Below are 25,662 nucleotides of genomic sequence, written 5' to 3'. Positions count from 1 at the left end.
TTGGAAGTTTATCCAGCTGAAGGAGTTTAAGGACACAGACCATCAAGGTTTAATTCACATTTATTCTCAGCAGCACTAGTTTAAAGGTTAGGGGGAAAAGAATCAGCCAAACATCCCACTGCTGATCAAAGTTGTGCAAGGATGTGTTCAAGCTGTGATGACCCCTGTGGTTGAAATGTCTGCTGACATGGACCGTCAAGGCTGACATGTTAATAATAACTAGCTGGGCAGGATCCCAGTGGCTAAACACTGACTTTGGGTTCACTGACCCTGAACTTGGGTGGATGTATCCAAATCTCCAGGTGGGCCTCTACCAATATATGTAATTTCCACCGATTTCCCACCAGAATATTTCAGGCTCATGGCTTAATGTTTTCAGAAGAGAAGGGGAAGATAAAATATGGACAGAATAAACTACTAATGAAAATTTTTAAAAATCTGTAAAAATCAATATTAATCACATATTCCAGTACCATATCTTCCTGTATTTAATACTATCATGAGTACTTAATACTGTAATGCACATAGCGTCAGCGAGAGAGCAGGTTTTACCTGAGAATCAATATGGCATCTTTGAAGTGGTGTGCAAGCCTAGGAATACAGTCTGTCTAAAAAAATCCCCACCACATCAATGTTCCTTTAAGGCATATCATTGGTGTGATACAGATTGAGTATCTAACCAAAGACTCTTGGGCATACAGAGTACAAAATGTTCCATTCCCCAGCACTAACATCTCTCACCTCAATGCACATAACATTTGAGAAAAACAACCGGGCAAAAATTTGTCTCTGTACAACAGTAAAAAAAGATTCTTGCTGTTTCTCTCCAATACAACTGGGAAAAGCTGGAAAAATGGCTGTTCTCAACAGCTGCGGTGACAGAGTGATAGCAGCCTTCCCAGTATCCAGTGCTGTGAAATAATAAATGCACAAGCACAGCTTCACTAATCCCATGTGTCAGATGCTGGCAGATGTTGATTCACAGAAGGCCAAAAAACAATACTAAGTGCTACTTGTTTCACTCAGTGGGGGAGAGTTTATAACTTTGGCCAATGGTGTAAAACAGGCAGTATTGATTGGTCGCACATTGTACAACCTGTCTGATTTTGTTCGACGTGAATGGAAAGGATAACAGTAGATTTATGTAATGGAAACCAATTCTTATTGCCCATTTCACATAACCTGCAGAAGTTAACATTACCCCATGTGTCTTTACTGTTGGATCTATTGCTGTTGAGCTTCTCTCCCCACCCCACCTCATACACCACTTATATTAATATAAATGCTAAACCAAGGCAGAAAAACAGGATCCAAACTCTGCTTTTTTTTTAATAAACTTTAGTGCTAAAATGTGAGCATTAATCAAGATCACCAGGGGCTCCATTGGTAAATACACTAAAGCAATGATCTCAGCCTTGGAAAATTGATCCAAGGTTTCCTCCAATCTACTCCTTCATCTCTCAATTTCTACATCTTTCATTTTAGGGTACTGTATAAATCTCGTCCCCACTGTGTGATCAGGTGCATGGATTGGAGCCATGATGGACCAACACTCTTGTTATTCTCTGCCTCACTATACCTGTTCAGCCCTTAAAGACCTCTTCAAAACCTATCCTTTTGACCACACTTCACTAACTTCTCTTTTCTCCCACACACTTGATAAATCACCTCACCATATTCACCAGCAATACACAACATACTGGGACATACTACTGTGCTTAAAGACACTTATACATACAAATCAGCTTTTCTATCATGTTCTCAAGATTTGGGTGCCACTAACAAGGCCGATTTTTATTGTCAAGTCCTAGTTGCCCTAAAGAAGGTGGTGGTGGGCCTTCTTGAACCTCTGCAGTTTACGTAGTAAACGTACTTCCAGGATTTTGATCCAGTGATGCTGAAGGAATGACAATCTACATCCATGTCAGGATGGTGTGTGACTTGGAGGAGTGCTTGGAGGAATGATAGTGTTCCCCATTAACCTGCTGCCTTGTCCTTCTCAGTGATGGAGGCCATGTGATTTGGGAGGTGCTGTCAAAGAAGCCTTGGTGAGTTACAGCACTGCATCCTTTGGACAGTGTCAAATTTGGTCTCTGCTCTCTGCTGACATGGAACAAAGTGGCAGTGTGGACATTGCAATTGGCATCTATTGTCTCGAGGACAGGCAGTGGGAAACAAAACAGCCAGGGCTTCCACTCCTGGTTGCCAACCAATGATTCCTGCAGGAAAGTTGGCATCGGAAATATTGGGCTTTTATGTGACCCTCCAACGTTTGAACAGCGTCAACATTGATGCTCACAGTTGAAGAATAGTATATGATAGAACCTGTACACCAACAGAGCCTGTGCCTCCAGAAGTTACTTTGTTTGATGAGAGTTTTGCAATGAAGGGAAATGGAATCTCCTTCAGGTTAATTTCTCACAGCAACCAGTAAGGAGGGGAAACAAAAACAGAATTACCTGGAAAATCTCAGCAGGTCTGGCAGCATCGGCGGAGAAGAGTTGACGTTTCGAGTCCTCATGACACTTCGACAGAACTTGAGTTCGAGTCCAAGAAAGAGTTGAAATATAAGCTGGTTTATAAGGAGGGGAGTTTATTCATAATGAAAAATTCTGAAAATACACAGCAGCTCACTCAACATCTATAAAGGAAAGAATAGATTAATGTCTTGGAGGAACTCTAGATGGGTTAGGCTGAAGAGGCTCCCTGTGGAAATCGAGTTAAATAAAGAGAAGAGGAAAGGGCAACAGGTAAAGGGCCAAAGTTCAAATCCATTAACTATTTTCAAGAAAAGGCAGTTAATGAAACTTCAAACCTTCAGTCAGCAACAAGTGTTTCCTTCCCTTCAGCATCTCAGCTGCTGTAGTCCCTCTCAGCAAACTGAAAATTGAGGTTGCAGTCAGTTCAAATCACTGAGAGCGGACAGAAGTCCTGGAAGCCCTGGAGGGGGATTTTATTTTCTGAATAGGTTTATTTTTCAAATCTTGGACTTCCTGTCAAGGATCTGTTTAAAAAATAAAAGTTATGTCAGGAAATTTCTTTAAATCCTTTCATTTTCTTCTCTCCGTTGGGACCTTGTCAACTGAGACAAAAACATCTGAACTTGCTTACACAGGCTCCAATTGAATTTGAATCTGTTTATATTCAGCTGCAACATTTTTTTTTAATTCATTCATGGGAGGCAGGCGTTGGTGGCTAGGCTAGCATTTGTTGCCATCCCTAATTGCCCTTGTTCAGGGGACATTTAAGAGTCAACCACATTGCTGTGGATCTGGAGTCACATGTAGGCCAGACCAGGTAAGGATGGCAGATTTCCTTCCCTAAAGGGCATTAGTGAACCAGAAGGGTTTGTATGACAATTGACAATGGTCACCATCATCAGACTTTCAATTCCAGATTTTTTATTGAATTCAAAATCCACTATCTTCCATTGTGGGAATCGAACCCAGGCCCGCAGAGCATTACCCTGGGTCTCTGGATTACTAGTCTAGTGACAATACCACTATGTCACCGCCTCCCCAAATTGCCTCCTGTCAGACCAAAAACAGAATTTTTTTCCCTTTGGCTCTTCTGGGAGAGTCCAGGTCTCAGATACTCACATGGCTGCCCAAGTTCCCACCACACCTTGATCCAATCTGTTCAACCATGGAAAAATGGCAGGCCCTGTCAGCCTTGGCTCAAATCTTCAGAGCAGGGTCAGAACCCCTATTTCCGACTCCAATTCCGATCCGACTAAAAATACTCACTTACCTTCCTCCGATTTTTCCAGCCAATCTTCCACTAACATCAGCATGGCTGTCATTTCAACCATCCACTTCAATCGGAGAGTGACCACTTAAATATCAGGCTTACATTGTCCTGATGCTTTGAAGGATGATGAGGCCTTGCTGAGATAAGGTCCTACCTGGAGGAGGGTGTCCCGGCATCAGACATCAGAAGGTGCTGCCTCTACGCACATCTCTCCAGCATCCCAGCCATTACAGCTGCCAAGTAGAGGCAGGAGCTGCCCTCAAATCCTCAGTGCACCCGTACCTGTTTGCCCTCAGTCTGACAAAGCTCCTCAAGTAGATCCATCTCCAGCAACAGACTCATCTCAGTGGTGATACTGAGAGGTGACACTTGTGCTAAGGCAGCTGAGGATGTTATGCAGGTCCTCATGCATTTTTACATGACTCAGTTCTGTGTTTCACCTTCATCTCCATTAAATTGACATCTGGCACTCTACAGGGCTACATTTAGCCTGACCTTTCCATATAATTGACCACCTGAGGATAACCATGTTAACACACTTAATGGTCACACATTAGAATGTCTCCTCTTGAGCACAGAAAGTCTGCCCTAATGGTCAGTCCTGGCCTTTTGCAACATTGATACAGCAACGACACTATGGAGACCTGAATGTGAGGCTTAGTTCACATTATAGAGCACGCTCAGGCTTCATTACATCTTGGCTCCAAGGCCAGTTCTGCCCTCAACATATTCGCATTGAGAGCACGCTCAAAGGTTCGATTGACCACAACACATCATCATTTAGAGTTATCATCAGTGATCTCGGCGAATCTTTAGGTGAGAGGATGCTACGCACAACATCTGGCCAGCACTACTTCCTTAAATTGTGATGAGAGCCTATGCAGGCAAGTACAAGGTGAGAGAAGCTCAAGGCTGTAGTGTCGAGTGCCATGAATATAATGTGGCTGCGAGGGGCAGAGCTCCGGCACATTGAACTGGGAAGGTGGTCACACTTAGGTTGAGTTTATCAGACATACACTCGGAGAGTGGACAACACTCAAGGCAGACAGGAGTGCATGTGGGCTCTGATTTTCATCTCTTTGAATGAAAACCCTGCCAGATGACAGACAGAATATAGAGTTGCAGTATTTGTGAACCTTCTCTGCGTTTCAACATCTTTCCTTGAACACCAAACTGTCATCTTTCAATAGAACCATAGAACCATAGAAAAGTTACAGCACAGAAGGAGGCTATTTGGCCCATCTTGTCCATGCCAGCCCAAGGACATCCAGGTGCCCTTTCTAATCCCACCTTCCTGCAGCCGGCCCATAACCCTGCGGTTTACAGCACTCTAGGTGAAGATCCAGGTACTTTTTAAAAGAGTTTAAAGTTTCTGCCTCTACCACCAACTTGGGCAGCAAATCCCAGACACCCACTGCCCTCTGCATAAAAAAGTTCTTCCTCATGACCCCCCTACACTTTCTGCCACTTATCTGGAATCTATGTCCCCTGGTTCTAGAATTCTCCATCAAGGGAAACAATTTTATCCTGTCCACTCTATCTATTCCCCTCATAATTTTGTACACCCCAATTAAGTCACCTCTCAGACTTCTTTGTTCTAAGGAAAATAACCCCAACATCTCCAATCTCTCCTCATAGCTACACTTTTCTAACCCTGGCAACATTCTTGTAAACCTCCTCTGCACTCTTTCCAGAGCTATTTTATCCTTCCTGTAATGTGGTGACCAGAACTGCACACAATACTCCAGTTGTGACCTCACCAGTGTTTTATACAATTCCAACATTATATCCTAACTTTTATATTCTATATCTCTGCCAATGAAGGAGAGCATTCCATATGCCTTCTTTACAACCTTGTCTACTTGAACTGCTGCCTTCAGGGACCTGTGTACTTGTATGCCAAGATCTCTCACATCATCTACCCCTCTTAGTATATTACCATTTATTTTGTAATCCCTGTAACTGTTTGACCTCCCTAAAATCCATCTGCCACTTTACCGCCCTCTCCACCAACCCATCTATACCGTTTTGGAGATTATGGCTATCCTCTACACTATCCACTGCTCGGCCAATCTTTGTGTCATCTGCAATTTCCCAATTGTGCCCCCCATGTTCACATCCAAATCGTTAACATATAACACAAACAGCAAGGGTCCCAACACTGAGCCCTGTGGAACACCAAATGAGACAACTTTCCATTCGCAAGGGCATCCATCAATCATCCCCCTTTGTTTCCTGTTACAAAGTCAATCCTTTTATCCAATTTGCCACATTACCCTGAATCCCATGGGCTTTTACTTTCCTGACCAATCTGCCATGTGGGACCTTGTCAAATGCCTTGCTAAAATCCATGTACTCAACATCCACTGCACTACCTTCATCAACCCTTCTTGTCACTTCCTCAAAGAATTCAATCAAATTTGTGAGGCAAGACCTTCCTTTAACAAATCCATGCTGACCATCCCTGACTAATCCATGCCTTTCCACATGACAGTTAATCCTATCTCTCAGGATTGATTCTAATAATTTGCTTTCCACCGATGTAAGACTAACTGGTCTATAATTGTTTGGCGTTTCCTTTGATCCCTTTTTAAACAATGGAACTACGTCTGCATTTCTCCAGTCCTCTGGTACTTCCCCTGTATCTAGTGAAGATTGGAAAATCATCCTCAGAGCATCTGCTATCTCCTCCCTGACTTCCTTCAGCAGCCTTGGAAACAATCCATCTGGTCTGGTGACTTATCAACTTTCAAGGATTTCAACCCTTCGAGTACTTCCTCTCTCTTTATGACTATCCCAAACAACATCTCGCAATTTTCCTCCTGGACTACTATATCTACCTCCTCCCTTTCCTTTGTGAACACGGAGACAAAATATTCATTTAAAACCCTTCCCACAGCCTCTGCATCAACACACAAGTTTCCATCTTCATCTCTGATAGGTCCCACTTTTTCCTTAACTAACCTTTTAGCATTAATCTATTGGTAAAACATCTTTGGATTATCTTTAACTTTACTTGCTAATCTTTTTTCATGCCCTCTCTTTGATTTCCTTATTTCCTTTTTTACTTCATCCCTGCACTTCCTATATTCGTCTTGGTTATCTGCAGTGCTTAGTTCTTTGTGCCTATCGTACACTTTCTTTTTCTGTTTGATCTTCCCCCGTATTCCTCTAGATAACCAGGGAGGTTCAGATTTAGCAGTACCACTCTTATTTTTGTAGGGGACATGTCTACTTTGTACAATTAACATCTCGTTTTTTAGTGCTTCCCACTGGTTTTCCAATGTTTTATCCTCCAGCAGTGCTGTCCAGTCCACCTCAGCCAAGCCCCTTCTCATTTCTGCAAAATTTGCCTTCCCCCAGTTCAAGACTTTTTCTCCTGCCTTATCTCTGTCCTTTCCCATGCTAATGCTAAATCTAACTGAATTGTGATCACTGTCCCTGATAAGGTCGTCAACTGTCACTTCACCCACTTGCCCTTCTTCATTCCCAAGACTAGGTCTAAAATTGCATCTCCTCTCATTGGGTTTGTCACTAATTGGTTGAAAAAAATTTCCAGGACACACTACATGAATTTTTCTCCCTCAGTGCCCCTTATATTGTTTGAAACCCAGTTGATATTAGGATAGTTGAAGTCTCCTACTATTATTGCCCTCTTGTTCTTACAAGCAGAAATTTGCCTACATATTTGTACTTCTATCTTCTTTTCACTATTTGGGGGTCTACAGTATACTCCCAGTAGTGTGACTGCCCCTTTTCTCTTTCTAAGCTCAATCCATAAAGCCTCGTTTGTTGACCCATTTAGTATATCATCCCTTCGCACAACTGGAATTGATTCTTTAACCATTAGTGCTATCCCCCATCCTTTTTTATCTCCTACTCTATCGTGTCTGAAGACTCTATAACCAGGGATATTAAGCTGCCAGTTTTGTCCCTCCTTTAGCCAGGTCTCCTGCTGCCATGTGTCTACCTGTGCCCTTAACTCATCTACCTTGTTTGTAATACTCCTTGCATTGAAGTATAAACAGTTTAACCCCGTCAATTTCCCTTGCTGGACACTTTTTAAACTTTGCTTCTCCTGTAACTCCATGTCTATCGCAATGTCCTTAGCTAATGTCCTACCTCCATTTTTCTGATCTGAATCTGACCTATCTGATCCTACTCCGAGGATCCCAACCTCCTGCCACACTAGTTTAGATACTCCCCAACAGAACTAGTAAAAGCCCCCACAAGGACACTGGTCCCAGCTCTGCCTGGGTGTAGCCCGTCTGGTTTGTACAGGTCCCACCTTCCCCAAAACTGGTCCCAGTGCCTCACGAATCTGAATCCCTCCCGGCTACACCATCTCTCCAGCCATGTGTTCATTTGGTCTATCCTCTTATTCCTGCTCTCGCTAGCATGTGGAACTGGGAGTAATCCCGAGATTACTACATTTGAAGTCCTGCATTTTAATTTATCTCCTAACTCCCTGTACTGAGCTTGCAGATCCTCATCCCTTAGTTTACCAATGTCATTGGTACCAATGTGTACCACGACCACTAGCTGTTCACCTTCCCTCCCCAGAATGTCCTGCAGCCGCTCCATGGCATCCTGGATCCTGGCACCAGGGAGGCAATATACCATCCTTGATTCAGTTTGCGGCCACAGAAGCATCTGTCTGTGCCCATAACTATTGAATCCCCTATCACTGTAGCCTTGCCACTTATTTTCCTCCTGCCTCTCTGAGCAGCAGAGCCACCCACGGTGCTGTGAACTTGGCTGTTGCTGCTTTCCCCTGTGAGGCCATCCCCCCCAACAGTATCCAAAGCAGTATATCTGTTAGAGAGGGGGATGGCCACAGGGGCTCCTGCACTACTTTCTGAGTCTTTTACAATTTCTGATGGTCACCCATTCCCTTTCTGCCTGTGTAATCTTCACTTGCAGTGTGACCACCTTGCTAAACGTGCTATCCACAACTTGCTCAGCATCGCGGATGCTCCACAAAGAGTCCATAGCTCCAGCTCTGAAATCCAGTTAGCTAGAAGTTGCATTTGGACACACCTTCCATACGCATGGTCAACAGGGATGCTGGAAGCGTCCCTCATTTCCCACATCCTGCAGGTGGAGCATATCACGGGTCTGAGTTCTCCTGCCATGATGTCCCTCTCGATTTAGCTAGTTACTCCCTTAAAAAAAATTCTAGCTCCAGGCCTTATTTATGTTAGCTAGGAACCTTGTTTCTTGACTAATTATACTTGTACAGTACTACTCTATACTTCTTTTTAGCTCCTACCTCAGTATTAAGCAAAGAATAACTTTAATAGATTGAAAAAATAACTCACAAGGATTTACTCACCAATCAGATGCTTTTTTAAAAAAATCCACTTTCAGGAGAATGTCCCTTGCAGGTCTGGTGCGCTCCTGAAGGCACTGCCTCTTGCTCTCTCTTTTTTTTGGTTTGAGGAGGAGGGAGGGATGGAAACACTACAGCAATGTAATGTTTGGGCCTATTCCATTCTTTGACAGTGAGTCCTCCTCGAGTCCCTTCTGAGTCACTGAGGAGATACCTGAACAACTCAGCTTCAATCTTACACAGCCAAGATCTAATATTACATGACCCAGCAAAGCAAAAAAATGAGCTTCCTTGCACAAGCACACTTTATTTTAAGGATGAGGTATAGATGATGCTTGAAATGATCCGAGATGGGGCACACTGTTGTTCAATTGGAAGCATACAGTATTGACCAGAGGCACATGAGAGTGATAATTGGAGGGAGGGACCATGGTGTCACACATGATTAACAACACAGCTCCTCATAAAGAGGAGGCATACACAAGATGAAATGGGTGTGATTCTATTTACATTTGTGAAAACTATATACATGTGTTTAGCACCCATGCCACCGGTGTAATCCTAATATTGTTTTGTCTTCCTGACCTACCGCTTACATCTAGGTGCTTTCCTAGTGGAGGTGGAAGCAGCCTGCTGACTGGCTGGCATCCTATGAAGGGCTAAGACTTAGAGGGGCTCGGTGTGCTTTAGGCCTCCTGCTGTGGGGCGGGTGCATTCTCATTGGCCTGTGGAATTCTAATGGGGTCATAGGAACAGGGGATTGGGATCGACTGGACACTGCCGGAGTCACCTCAGTGAATGGCCCTGGGGCATCCAGCTGCTAGTTCTCTTCCCCATGGATGCTTGAGTGCCCCTGGCTGACTCCCTGGAGTGTGATCGAGCTGCGCCACCCCTGTCTCACATTGGATGCCACCAATGCCTACATCGATGAAATGCAGCTCCTGCCGCAGTGCAGAATATATGTTCTGGACCAAGGTCCCCTTGGCGGTGACCACCTACCAATGTTGACCTTGGTGCATTGGCATGCTGGTGCTATTATCTCAGACTCAATGCAGACAGACTCCTCCATTGTACGTTGATATCTGAGGAATGCACCTGACATCCCTTCCTGATGTTCCCGTGATTGCCTCAGCAACTCCACCAACTGAGGGTGGACCGAATCCAAAGATTCATCATCTGACTCGGACTCTGCAGAATCCTGGCCTCCAGCAGTTCTCCGAGTGCCGCCTACCTTAGATGGCCCTGCCTCCGCCTGCTGTGAACCAGATCATGTGCTGTACTCACCAAACTGTGATCCCGAGCATGCTCTAGAACTAGGTCTCAGCAAGGTGTGCATCCTGCGCTGGTAGAGGATGTGGGGGAGTACTGTGATTGGTCTTCAAGGGTGCTATCCTCAGGCTCCTCATCTGAGGTGTCGTTGTGACTCGAGCTGAGGGCCTGGCCGGCTGATGTCCTTGGGCTCTTGGCAGGGGTGCCTGTGAAAGAAAGTAGAGATAATTAGTGCATGGTAGGTGACTCAAAAAACACTCATTTGACTCACAGTATGGTTGTCTGAGGAACGAGCTGGTGCAGGGTCCTTACTTAGGTGATTGCCGCTGACGTCTCCGTTGCTGCAGGAACAGTCCACACCCTCTCCAGCCAGCACAACAGCTCGGTTCTCGCACTCTGTGAGGACCTTGATGTCAGGGACTCCACCGCCAGTCTGGGACCTTTCCCTTTAATTGTGCCGAGCTTGTCCTGCATAAAGACAGTTGGAGAGAGTGTGGGAAGGACGCATGCCAGGGCAGATGGTAAAGATGTCTGCCTTGTGTGGGCGCTGAGCGGAGCCATGGGCAGGATGAGGATGCGAGCTCCAGAGGAGATGAGGTCAGATGGAGGTGTGAAGAGAGTGAGTGCTGATGTCGCTTGAGCTGGCAAGGTGTGAGATCCCTGTGGGGCATCATCCTGCAAATGGCTGATGAGCTTGAGAGTGTGTGAGTTAAGAGTGATGACTTGGCTGACTTACCCTAGCAGAACAGGTAAGATCATTCATCCTCTTTCTGCACTGGATGGCTGACCTAATTTGTGCAGCGTTGGCACTAACTGCCTCTGCCACCACCTGCCAAGCTGAAAGTGGTGATGTTGGTGGACCTCCCACAGCCAGAGCGGGGGTAGAGCACAACAAAGTGAGAAAGTGCTGGAAAAACTCAGCAGATCTAACTGCATCTGTGAAGAGAAAAGAAAAACTGAGTTAACGTTTCAAGTCTGTATGACTCTTCTTCAGAGTCATAAGGACTCAAAACATTAACTCTGTTTTTTTTTCTTTCCACAGCTGCTGTTAGATCTGCTGAGCTTTTCCAGCACTTTCTGTTTTTGTTTCAGATTTCCAGCATCCGCCGTATTTTACTTTTATCCTAGGGGTAGAGGACATTGCGGCAGTCCTCCACGGCATCCAGTAGGTGGACCAGGGAGGCATCACTAAACTTGGAGGCTTCCGTCTTCTTGCCTTTTGGAGCCATATCTTCAGTGCAGCAATCCTGTGCTGCATTCAGTGAGACTGCAACGCACGGCTGCTCTTTAAATATGGCACCCGGAGCGGAGTACCGCTAAGCTCACGGCGGGATGGGCCTGGCTGCCCGCAATACAACATTTTTCTCACTTGTGCATAATTAAAGAGGTGGATAGCAGACACAGCGTGAAATCCCGCCATTTTAGCCAGCAGGAAAAATGCCGATTTTCATGCCCACCACTGTTCTTAAAGCGCAGATGGGAAAATCCAGCCCAGAGTGGACACTTCGAGTCCTATATGGCACAAAGAAGAGTCCACCACACCACACCCCTGAAGAGACGTGACCCAAGCGTCATCCAGAAACTGGACCAACTCCTTGAAAATTTTGGAGGAGGGGACAATATGAGTTGCCTACCCCCACAATAAATCCAGCCAGGTCGAGAGTTCAGGGTTGCAGGCGCGTGCTTATCCTGCACTGACAGAGATTGCTGGTATTGGGAATGAGGTAGTAAACCTCAGAATCGGGTCCTGCCCATCATTTTTAAATGCCTCAGGAGTTGTTCTGTCACTGCGAAGATCCAGGGTCCATGCGTTAATTAAGAGTAGTATAGTTCTTTTAATTGACGACTGCCGCACCACTTTTTCAACATCTGGAACATGGCCTGTGTACATCCTTGGCCAGGATTTTCAATTTTGGGCTGGGAACACAGCCAATACTTCAGTTCTGAGTTCCAACCCCATGTGGCCTGTTCCAGACATGCCCACCTGGGTTTTTGAAGGTCCAGGCCAATTAATGACAGGGAGTGGGCTCACTGTCCAATCAGGGATGGCGGGCGGGCTCTTGATGCTGGAGATGCCTTTGATCAGCAGCCCCATCAGCTGAGGTGGGAGCTGCTGAATTTGAAGATGCAAAGAGTGAGCGACAGTTGAAGGTAAGTTTATTTTTATTTGGTCCAGGCCATAGATCACCTGCATTGCTGACTGGAAGGTCTAGTTGGTGGCCCCTCAATTAAAAATAATTGGTTCCCCACTGCTTCCTGGTAGGCAGCCAATCCGACCCCGAGCTTCACTAATTCCAAATAGCTTGGGGTCAGGATTGTAGCAAGGAACTGGCATGGAGAAAAACACTGCCAAATTGCGTGCCCACCCACCTCCAATCTTGGCCCTGATCCATTTAAAAATCTCGGCTTGTCTCTGAAATTCTCTTCTAAAATCACTTTATATGCAACATCTCATTCAGTCTGACTCTAATCAAGTTCTCCACCTTACCAATCATGAGAACAAGCACCAGCAGGTTCCAGTTATTTAATAGTCAAAAAGGTGTCATCAGCATAAAGATCAATAAAATAATGTATATTAAGAGCAAGTGGCAGGCAATTAAAAATCAACAGAAAATAAGGGATCCAAAGCAGAAAGCCCTGGGGATACATCGCTGCTGATGGACCCCTATGGGATCAAACAACCTTTTATTTATAAGCTCCTTCTTTGATTCCCAAATTAATTCCTTTGTACTTGTTCATTTACTGAACAGAAGAAGCAGGGGTTCTCCTGCATAAAATGAAATAAAACTGTTTAATAAAGAACTTGGATCCAAATCCTCACTGACAGACTTTTATTTCCACAGCAGTTGCCTGCCACGCGACTGCTCTATCATGGCCTGACTTCACTTTCAGTCTTGCATGTTTTCCCTTGGAACATTTTTCCCTAGATAGCTTTGTATCTGCTACGAACCCACAGTAATGAAAATTCACCTGGAAAATTGTGAATACTTTTTGAAACAGTAGTGAAATAAAATAGCTGCACCTAGAGCAGGATCTTTAGGTCAGCTTGCAGGCGCAATCGGCGGGCCTGGGAGCAGCCACGGAGTGGAACGCTGCCCGCAATCAGCCTCCGACTGCGATTTCACACTGGCCGGCCAATTAATGGCCAGTCAGCCTGAAACACATGCTGAAATGTTCAGCACTGCCGGGGTGGGGATGGGAGGAGGGCAGGCGCTGACATAAGCGCAGGTGCAGGGGAGCACGGAATGAAAGCTCCCTGGAGGCAGAGAGCTGCCTCAGGAAGCTGAAGAATTTAAAACCAACAAGCAAAGATTTTAAAATCTGTTAAAAAAAAATGTCCACACATCAGAATCAGTCACTTGAAGATGTACGTGATGAAAATTCTGTCCATACATTTTTTTTAAATTTCATAACGGAAACCTCATCCCACCCTTGGATGAAGTTTCATCAAAAATGCAAAGTCTTCCTGGCAGATTCGCCCATCTGCCAACCGTAAGGTTGGGTGACCACAAAAAATTGGGGACAATTGGAACTTTAATGGGCTTCATTGCCCTCGCAATTGCCCGCCGACCGAAATTACGCGCATGCACGGGATGACATTGGGATGCTCGAGCAGGTCAGGCACGTGCCTGCATACCGAGCTAAAATTTCTAACCCTGATTACACCAGGTTATCTCATTGTCCCTCAGCTTCCTACTCTGCTCAAAACTGCCATATTGGCAATTCAGGGGAGTTCAAAGTTCATGGTGTAGTCTTTGCATCACACCCCCATCCCCACCTCCATTAAATTTCTCGTCTAAATTGGCAAGGATAAAAGAATCATTGACAATGCCAGGAAAAATGGCATATACTCATTCTTGACTATACTTTTGGTGTCGGTAACACCTTATCAATCAAAAAGTGAAATTCAATGATGATCTATGTACACAGAGAATACACTGACATTGAGTTTAATCCAAGAGTTGGTGGAAAGTAGAAAGAAAAGGAATAATGGAACTCACTTTTCCAGATAACAATGTCCTGGAATGTCATTTTAAACCAACAGTGCTGAATTATAGCTAATAATTTATAGTATATTTGTGTTTAATTAATTATAATATTCAGTATAATTTTACTGCAGCAAACATTCATCACAGTGACCTCAACAAGCTGCAAACGGAACTTAGCTCTTTTGGTGTGACTTTAGTCTCTACATGTGGCAACTGTTGCTAGAGAAAGCACCTGCAGCCTGAATGTTTGTATACTCAGGGACCTACTTGCTCAGAGTAGAGCATTGTCAGCAAAGAGGAAGATTCCATGTCCTTAAAGTTGCAGTTGCTGGTGATACATCATAGGCTGGGAATCCAAGGAGGCAAACAATGTGTATTTTTAATTCCTCCATGGGATCTGGGAGTCGCTGGCAAGGCCAGCATTTATTGCCCATCCCCAATTGCCCTTGAGAATGTATTGGCGATGTTATGAGCCCAGCTGATGTTACTACTGAGCAGGTCGGATCCCAGAATAGAACCCAACTTGATAGATCCTAATTCTATTTTTCTCTTAGAAACACGGAGGGAAGCTACTGAACAGAGTCACTGGAGCCAGCTGATGAACTTTTAACAAAAGAATAAAACATTTATTAAACAAGAAAAGATGAACTATTTTACAATACTCATTCACTCAAAACTATACCTTTACAGATATAAACTGATTAGTAAGGATAACACAAGTTACAAAAGCTATCTTATACTGTAATGTTCACAGTAAGTACACAGTCCATGTAAACCAATAGGTGACCTGTGGTCAGGCACACCACACTGAAACCAAGTGACAGATGCCACCCCAAACAGATGCCATAGATCTCTCATCAACTCACTGTGAGCCACTCACCAACTATCCACTTTGGGCAGACTTCAAGAGTCCTTTGGAGATGGAAAAAAAGCTTCTAACAATCTAATTCAGCTCTCACCCATACAGACTTGATACTGAAAAAATGCCCATTCATGAAATCCATTCAAAGCTTTTAAACCTTCTCAAGCGTTCAATCTATAATATAAACAAAGTTCTATTCATTAGCCACATCCAAGACAACTAATCCTTTAATAGCTTGCTTAAACTTTCACTCAAAATGTGAATTCAGCCCCTCAACTGAGATAAGTGCTTTTGTAGATTTTGAAACTCAGCCAAATATTCATAATTAACTCAGCTGTGATAACAGCCCTTGGGAAATGGCAACAAAGACCTCTACTGCAGGAACGGATGGGGTTTTTTTCTAATCCACATGAGATGACCTGTCAATCACAGCAGACTTTTTATTTAACTTTAACTAACAGCTTCAGCCTTTTTTTCACATTTAAAGGGTTGGGGATTTAAAAATTCTTCAGATGATGACAATTAAAAAGATCCTATCCACCCTTCAAGTGTTTACATTTCCTCCATAAATTCATGACTCCTACACTGCAGATTAAGACTTTCGGAAGAGCAAAAATAGGGTCTGTTTGAACTCAGCTCTAATTCCAAGTGGCGATGCTGCGTTTGGGTTTCCTGCCTGTTTGATTCACACCCCACCTTCTTCCCCCCGCCAAAAAAAATGGGATCCGTGGTAAAAATGGGGGCTTGACTTCCACGTCCGGGTCCCGCCTGCCATTTTTAAAGGCCTCCAGAGTTGGCACGACTCTGAAAAATCCGGCCCTTTGTGCCTGTTTCCACCTAATTCACAAAAATACCCCATCCCCAATGTCTGATATTCATCCTCTACATCTTTATTGTGAGTTGAGTATGCTTAACATCCACAATTGTAGAAGAACAAGCTTGGCCTCCTTTGATAACACACTAATTTATGGAGTGTGCAACTGAGCCATGTAGCCCAGAGGCCCTATATTCAACTCCCAATCTATACAACGCTGACTGATAACAGCTGTATTTCTGCACATCTGGGCTATGGAGGAGGAAAGCAGCCAGATTTGCAATCTAATTACCAGAAAGGATCTCAAATCAGGTGAAATCAGGATCCAGCTTCACTGTGACTGCTTCCACAATTAAACCACCCATTAAACTGATTGTCAATGTTCAAACATAAATAATGGTGAGGTGTTGGAGAAGGGTTTTTCCTCTAGAGACCAAATCCCAGCAGAGAGTCAAATTCTTCAGGAAAAGGGAAAAATATGCTGAAAAAAGACAAGTTGTAGAAAGAGTTGTCATCAAGAGTCTTCAGTATATTTTGCATTTCAAAAATAAATGGTGGTTTTCCCCTTTATAATGTCTACTGGTAACATGGATGAAAATTGTCTGCCTGATTTGCCACTCCATGTGATCCACATATGCTGGTGTTAGATTTCTCCTGTACATCTGAACTGTCTCTGTCAGATTAGTGTCTATAGTGTCATTGCAGTTTTCATCTGTACAAGAACATAGCAACATAAGAAATAGGAGAAGAAATAAACCATGCAGCCCCTCGAGCTTGCACTACCATTCTAAGCTGATCTGATTTGTGGCCTTAACTCCACTTTCCTGCCAGGCCCCATAACCCTGGATACCTTTGTAGGTCACAAGCCTGTTTCGTGCTGCCTTGATTATATTCAATGACCCAGCCACCACTCTTCTCTGGGGTAGAGAGTTCCAAAGATTGATGAACCTCTGAGAGAAGAAATTCCTCCTCATCTCCCCTTTAAATTTGAGAGCCCTTATTTTGAAGCTGTAATCCCCGGTTCTAGGTTCCCCTATGAGGGGAAAAATCCTCTCAGCATCTACCTGGTTAAGTCCCCTCAGAATCTTATATCTTTCAATAAGATCACTTTTCATTCCCCTAAATTCAAATGTGTATAGGCCCAACCTAATCCCAGCCTTTCCTCATAAGACAACTCCTTCATCCCAGGAGTCAGCCTCTATTTCTCTGAACTGTCTCCAATGCAAACATATCTCTTCTTAAGTAAGGAGACTAAAACTGTATGCAGTATTCTAGGTCTCACCAATGCCCTCTACAGTTGTAGCAAGGCCTCCCTACTTTAATACTCCATCCCCTTGCCTTTTTATATAATGTTTTGCTGCCTGCCTGCTAACTTTTTATGATTTGTGTACAAGGATACCCAGATCCCTCTGTACCACAGCATTCTGCAGTGTCTCTCCATTTAAATAATTGTCTGCTTTTCTAATTTTCCCACCAAAGGGGATAGCCTTACATTTTCAATATCCTGGGTGTTACCATTGACCAGAAACTGAACTGCACTAGCCATATAAATACTGTGGCTACAAGAGCAGGTCAGAGACTGGGAATTCTGCGGAGAGTAACTCACCTCCTGACTCCCCAAAGTATGTCCACCATCTACAAGACACAAACCGGGAGTGTGATGGATTACTCTCCACATGCCTGGATGAGTGCAAATCAAACAACATTCAAGAAGCTCAACACCATTCAGGACAAAGCAGCCCACTTGATTGCAGTACCACATCCACCACCTTCAACATTCAATCCCTCCACCACCGACACAGAGTGACATGAGTTTTACCATCTACAAGATGCTCTGCAGTAACTCACACAAGGCTCCTTTGACAGTACCTTCCACACCTGTGATCTCTACCAACCAGTAGGACAAGAGCAGTAGATGCATGGGAACAGCACCACTTAGAACTTCCTCTCCATGTCACACACCATCCAGACTTGGAACTATAACTGTTCCTTCACTGTCGCTGAGTCAAAATCCTGGAGCTCCCTTCCTAACAGCACTGTGAGTGTACCTACACTACACGGACTGCAGTGGTTCAAGAAGACAGCTCACTACCACCTTCTCAAGGGCTATTAGGGATGGGCAATAAATGCTGGCCCAGCCAATGATGACCGCATCCCATGAACAAATATTTTTTTTAATTTCTTACATTATACCCCATCTATGGTTATTTTGCCCATTTGTCTGACCTTTGCAGACTCTATAACTCCCCCTCAGCTATCTTTGTGCCATCAGCAAATTTGTCTACAAAACACTCAGCCTCTTCATCCAAGTCATTAATACAGCTTGTACATAGTTGAGACCCCAGCACTGATCCCTGTGTCACCCCACTCATCATAGTTTGTCAACCTGAAAATGACCCATTTACCTCGGCTTCTGTTTTCTGTCAGTTAGCCAATCCTCTATCCCGCCTACCCGCATACCATGGGCTCTTATCTTGTTCGGTAACTTTTTATGTGGCATCTTATCACCTTTGGAAATCTAAACACACTGAAACTGTAATAAATTAGTCAAATACAATTTCCCTTTCGTACAATCAAGCCAGGTCAACATGGTTTTATTTTTATTTTCTAAGGATGGAATTGCCCCAGATTTCAACTAAGTGCGGTAGCAGGAGGGAAATAGGACATTTTACCCATCGGCCGCAATGGTGGCTTTTCACGCCGCTTCATCGGATTCCCAGCGTGTCCCAACTCATTAAATAATTCATTCCCGGGAAACGCACCAGGTCACTGGCAGGGCGGCCCCAATTCACCTGCCCCACCATAACCTCAGGCCTTCAGTAAACCGGGCGCCACATTTAAAGGCCTCTTCAAGGGACAGGAAGCTGCTGGAAACTGATGGCTACCAAAGGAAAGAAACATGTTTTCCCCAAATTTAGCCACCTCTCCCTCAAGCACCTACTGGGCGCAGTGGAGGCCCCTGCGATGTCCTCTACCACCACCCTGGGTGAAGACCAGCAAGCAAGGTCATCGATCCAGCTTGAAAGGCAGTGGCAGCAGCAGAAAAGGACAATCACCCAGTGCCAAAAGAGGATGAATAATTCCCTCCATTCCCACAGGGTAAGTCACTCTTCTCATCACTCTCAACTCACACACTCACAAACCCATCACATATCCACAGGGATCTCATTCACTGCCAGTTCAAGGGACATCACCATTCATTCTCTCACACACCTTCATTTGCCCTGTGGATCATGTCCTCATCCCATCCATGGCACCACTCACCACCCACATGCCAGGCATACTTATCATCTGGCCTTGCAGGCATCCTGTTTACACTCTCCTCGTCTCTATTCATGCAGGATAAACTGGCACACTACAAAAGAAAGAGGTTGCAGACTGGTGGAGGAATGCCTGAAATCAAGATCCTCACAGGCTTTGAAAATAGAGTATTCCAGCTGGCTGGTGACAATCTGGACTTTTCTTGTGCTGATGGTGAGGTCGTGCTGTTCAACCAAGCGAGGATCCAGCAGCGTAACAACCATCAGACAACCATGCTGTGATTGATGTATCCTGTTGCACAGGCCACAGCCATGCACTAATTATGTCTCCATGCTTTTACAGGCACATCTGTGAAGCAGCTGCGGTGGTCCACAACCCAAGTCCTTGGGTCAAGCCTCGAAGAAACCTCAGAAGAAGAATCTGATGCACCCTAATTGAAGACCCGTCACAGCGCTCACCCACACCCTCCACCAGCGCAGAGACACACACCTCGGTGGGACTTAGCTCTAGAACAGCCTCGGGGTCACAATCTGGTGAGCATGCCACACTGTCTGATCCATAGCTGGCGGCAGCAGGGGCTTCCCAGGTGTCTGGCACTTGGAGGACTGCTGGAAGCCAGAAACCTGCTGAGTCTGAGTCAAATGAGGAGCGTCTGGACTCGGTCATGCCTCAGTTGCTGAAACTGCAAAGGTGAGCTTGGGAACATCAGGAAGGCACTCTTCAGATTGCAAGGCACGATGGAGGAGTCCGTCCGCCTTCAGTTTGAGGTGAGAGCGCCTACATGTCAATGCACCAAGGTCAACACTGGTAGGATGGTGGTTACCATGGAGACCTTGGTCCAGGACATCAGTCCTGCACTGCTGCGCAGGCTGAACTCCATCGCTGACACCATAGTTGGTCTCCAACAGTGTCAATGTGAAAGGGGCATGGGGCAGCTCAATCTCAGTCCAGCTTCCGCTCCTCCTCATGGAGTCAGCCAGGGGCCTTTGGGCACCATAAGATGGGGGATCAGCTGGTGCACACCCCAAGGCCATCCACCCAGGTGACTCTGGGAGTGTCCAGCCCTTCCAAATCCTCTCTTCCTGTGACTCCAGCAGCTCCAGCTCCACAGATCGAGGAGGGTGCCACTGCCACACAGCAGGACACCCCAAAGCAGTCCGGGTCCCTCCAGGTCTCAGCCAGCAGCAGATACCTGTCCATGTCATCACAGACAGGGAGTAGCAGTCAGCTTCCACGTCCGCTGTGGATGTCCGGGGAGCACCAAGATGTAGCGGCAGGGTTAGGAAGTTTAAGAAATGTTTGTTTTTAAGAAAAATTAAACCATTCTTTATTCCAGAAACGTGGACCAGTGGCACAGAGCTGCATATGTGCACGGGAGGAGGGCAAGTCTCCTCTGCCCTCAGAAATGGGACTAAGTCTCGCCAAAAACTACAAACACTCTCACCCTCAGAGACCTGCAGCAAGCGGGGCTCATTAGCTTCAATTCTTCTTCTTTTTGGGGGTTTTAGTTGCGAGGAAGGGAGGGGGTCCTGCCTGGTCCAGGGCGGCAGAGAGCTTGTTAACATAATAAAGACCAATGATGGAAAAGATGAGGCAGGTTGTGACGCACACCCGGCGGATCAGTGCCAATGCAAAGAGAGACAGCAGCAAGCACACTGTGATCTCCGGGAATGTCTTGGCCTGGAATCCTTTTCCAAATACCATACTTTCCAAGTTGTTAAAGGCTGCTAAGGAGAAGAGGAACAGAATTGGTCCCAGGAATCCTCCGGGGATGGTCAGCCACTCTGAGGATGATCAGCTGCCGACTGTACATCTGCATCCCAGCGAACAGCAAGAGGGTGAGGAGTGATGTATTTCCACAGTCTGGGCATGGGGGAGGGTGAGGAGTGATGTATTGGCACAGTCTGGGCATGGGGGAGGGTGAGGAGTGATGTATTTGCCCAGTCTGGCCATGGGGGAGGGTGAAGAGTGATGTGTTTGCACAGTCTGACCATGGGGGAGGGTGAAGAGTGATGTATTTGCCCAGTCTGGCCATGGGGGAGGGTGAAGAGTGATGTGTTTGCACAGTCTGGCCATGGGGGAGGGTGAGGAGTGATGTATTTGCCCAGTCTGGCCATGGGGGAGGGTGAGGAGTGATGTATTTGCACAGTCCGGGCATTGGTGTTAATTACTTGTATACACTGTTCACTTTGTTATGTCTCCCAGTCTCTGAGCAATATTTGTGTCACTCAAATGTGAATCTTTGGTCCCTGCATACGGCCAAGGCAGGGATATCAGACCAGGGCCTCTTCCCTGTGCTTTGTGCAACCTTCCCAGATCACTGGTCACATTAGTTATGCCTGCACCTTGATGGGACTTATCATTGCTGCCAAAATGTCCCGGACTGGCAGCACAGATTTCCATCATTTGCTCTGTATGTGCTCCCCCAGCACCTTTGAGGTGCGGCTGGCCCCCCAACTCATCAGCATCTGTGTCCGGTGACAGTGTGGTCCTGAAGCGTTCAGCTCATGAAGGATGTCATAGGATCAGGAGAAGTTCAGGTTTCCCCGCTGCAACTCAATGATATGACCCTGTTCACAGAATGCAAGCAACCTGGCATCAGCCAGACAGGAGTGAGACATTCACATAAGCTATGTGAGGATCTATGGAGTGTCCCCACTGCATATCATCATCATCATCCTGGGATGTAGGGACTATGGGCATCCGCTGCATCTCCATGACAGAAGCAGTATCACAGAGGATATGTCCGCTGACACAAGCCAGGCAGGAGTCAAACGTTCACAGATGCAATGTGAAGATCTATGGAGTCTCCTCACTAAATGCCGTCATCATCCTCCACAAATCTAGCAACTATGAGGGGCCCCCAAATGCCCCTGCCTTGTCTGCCCAGTGCGAGTGCCTCAACGCCATCATCCTCGCCTATGAGGACCTCATTATCCTCATCCCCATCGACGTCCTCCTCGTCGGAGGAGACGTGCAGTTCCTCCAACTCCTCCTCAGCTGGCTCCTCCCCCCTGTTGCGTCACAAGGTTACGAAGGGCGCATCAGGCTACAACGATGCATGACACCCTCTTTGGACTGTATTACAGACTCCAACGACCGACCCAAGCACCGGAGCCTCATTTTCAGCATCCCGATGGTTTGCTCCATCAAGGTGTGAGTTGCAGCCTGAGTCCCATTGTACGTTCTCTCTGCTGCAGTCTGAGGCCACCGCACGGGTATCATCAGCCACTTCCTCTGTGGGTAGCCCTTGTCCCCGAGGAGCCAGCCCTGCAGCCTCTGTGGACCCTGGAAGTCGTTACGGTTCTGAGACATACTGAGAATGTAGGAGTCGTGGACACTGTGTGCAAACCTGCAGAATGCTTTTGTGGTGGTTGCACACCAGCTGAACATTCAGCAAATGGAAACCCTTGCAGTTGACATGGTTGGCCGCTTTTTTCCACTGAGATCTGAGTGCCACGTGAGTGCAGTTGATGGCACCCTGCACCTGTGGAAAAACAGACATCTGCACAAATACCAGTGCTCTTGCTTCCTGACTTTCCTAGTACTGGGCGAAATGCTCAAAGTTGTGTGCCTTCGTGAATATAAAGTCCGTGACCTCCTGGAAGGATTTGTGTGTGGAGGCTTGCGAGATCCCACAGAAGTTACCCATAGAGCCCTGGAAAGAACCGCTGGCGTAAAAATTGAGTACCATCGTCACTTTCACGACCACTGGCAGTGGATGCCGTCCATGTCCCCATGGCACTAAATCCTCTAGCAGCTGGCAGATGTGACTGATCAGTTCCCTAGACATGCACAGTCTTCAGCGACACTGGTTCTTGGTCATCTGCTGGAATGAAAGGCAGCACATTTGGACAAATCTGGGACAATTCCGCCCAGTGGGTCTAGCTAGGCACACCCACTGACTCCTCGCTGTGGCTCTTCACTGATGTGTGCAGGAGCCCCAGCCGCCCCTTCCTGAGGGTGCTGCTCCTCCCTCTGCCCAGCCAGGCACCTCCATCGCTTTCTTCTCCTTTGTCTCTGCAAAGAGGCATACAGCTAATTCACCAGACTCCATGTTCCTGATGTACTCCTCCTGCTGGATGAAAGAGAGAGACACATGGGATAGCATGGGTGTACTAAGAACCTCAGTGGATTAAGTCTGAAGGCCACTTAATGCATCCCAGAGGGTGCTGGCCACTACTTGGATGGCCAGAGATTAGTGCGCTGCATGGCTGCATGAAACCCCACCCACCTCCGCCCCTCTGACCGATTCGCAGCAGCTTCACCCATTGGACTGCATGCTGTGTTCTCAGCTCAAGCACTGGCATTCTCCTAACCCACACTGTAAGACTGCAATGTTAGCTTGAACCATGGGGGAGACTGGTCTAAAACTTAATGAAGACATTGACTGCTCCGTGGCCGGTGACTGCTCCATGGCCAGCTTTCACAAGGAGATTGTACAACTTGCCCTGTCATCCACTTGTTCTGCAGTCCATTAAAATACTCATTAGTTTGCAGCCTGTGCCTGAGGAGCATTTGGTGGCACTTTCTTGCCTTTGTGTTGCTTGAGTGGGCAGATAATCCAGAGCCCAACTCCAATCATGTCAATGTGGCTGCGCCTGAACTGTCTCAGTTGCAGAGGAATGGTCACTTTATACATGGTTTCCTTAATGCGTGGCCGCTTCCCTCCCCCCACTCTCCACATGTGCTTGTGCACTACCATCAGACCGTGCTACCCTGCCAACCCCCAGCTTGCCCCAAAGCAGTGCAGCCTTTGCCCCAGCACCACACTGTCAGCCAGCTGGGATAAAGTGACTTGCCTGTGCCCTCACCTAAACATGCAATGCCTCTTCCTTGAAGTCAAACAGGCGACTCTCACAAGCGCTGCGCAACATGAGTGTGAACTCACCTCCGAGCTCCCCTTGAAGTTCAGCTCGCCAGGTGTAGACCTTTTAAATGCTGTTATGAAGCACGTCAAAGTACAACCAACTTGTCTGGATGATCCAGTTTTGGGGGATGATTACGGTGAGCAGGGCTTATAATTATATCAGGTGTATTAAAATGATGTTTCCGGCGTGTGGCAGTGGGGAATGATGCCCACTATTGACGGGCAGGGTGGACGAACGCAAACTGGTTTCATGATGGCATGAAACCAATCTTTGGCCTTCTTGCCATATTGTCCACTCACGCCGACCATGATGCCCAACGCTAATGGGAGCGGAAAATTTCAGCCTAAATGTCCTAATGCCACTTCCTTAATAATGGTTTCATCATTTTCCCAACATTCAGGTTAACAACCTGATGTGCTACAAAATTTTTAGCTGCGTTTACTTTAAACAACAAAAACATGTATTGGGACCACTAATATGATGCAAATGTAGTTTGACCCTTTCCTTTTCTTAGGTCATACACTTAAAGTGAAAATGCAAGCAATCCTTTGCCAGCTAAACCCATTTATCATTATTTGTTTTCTTAGCTTTAAGAAAATTATAAATATTATCCTCTTCACAAAATAGTTGCTTATGCCATGAATGCTGCTGTTCAATTTGTCAATGTCTTTCTCGCAGCATCTGTCATGGGAAATGTGAAGTCACTGTATCACAGAATCATAGAACCAGAATGGTTATAACACTGAAGGAGGCCATTTGGCCCATCACATTTGTGCGGGCTCTCTGAAGGAGCAATTCACCTAATGGCACTCCCCCGCCTTCTCTCCATAACCCTGCACATTCATCCCTTTCAGTTAATAATCATATTGCATCTTGAATGCCTTGATTGAACTTACCTCCACCATACTTTCAGGCAATGCATTCGAGAGCATAACTACTCGCTGTGTGAAAATGTTTTTCCTCATGTCTCCATTACTTCTTTTGCCAATTACCTTAAATCTATACCTTCTGGTTCTTGGACCTTCCACCATTGGGAACAATTTCTCCCTACCTATTCCAACCAAACCCCTCATGATTTTGATGCATGGCAACAGGGATCAGTGCTGGGGCCTCAACTTTTTACAATTTGTATCAGTGGCTTGGATGAAGGGACCAAAAGTACGGCTGCTAAATTTGCTGAATGCACAAAGATAGGTGGGAAAGTAATTTGTGAAGATATAGGCAGGTTAAGTGAGTTAGCAAAGATCTGTTGAGGTGAGGTGAGAGTGACTGCCTTTGACATCAAGGCAGCATTTGACCTAGTGTAGCATGAAGGAGCCCTAGCAAAACTGGAATCAATGGGAGTCAGGGGGAAAACTCTCCGCTGGTTGGAGTCATACCTGGCACAAAGGAAGATGGTTGTGGTTGTTGGAGGTCAGTCATCTCAGCTCCAGTACATCACTGCAGGAGATCCTCAGGATAGTGTCTTCAGCCCAACCATCTTCAGGTGCTTCTCAATGACCTTCCCCCCATCA

This window comes from Carcharodon carcharias, chromosome 6, assembly GCF_017639515.1.
Source record: "Carcharodon carcharias isolate sCarCar2 chromosome 6, sCarCar2.pri, whole genome shotgun sequence".
NCBI lineage: Eukaryota > Metazoa > Chordata > Chondrichthyes > Lamniformes > Lamnidae > Carcharodon > Carcharodon carcharias.
The sequence above is the reverse complement of the archived record's forward strand: the minus strand, read 5'-3'. Positions refer to the sequence as shown.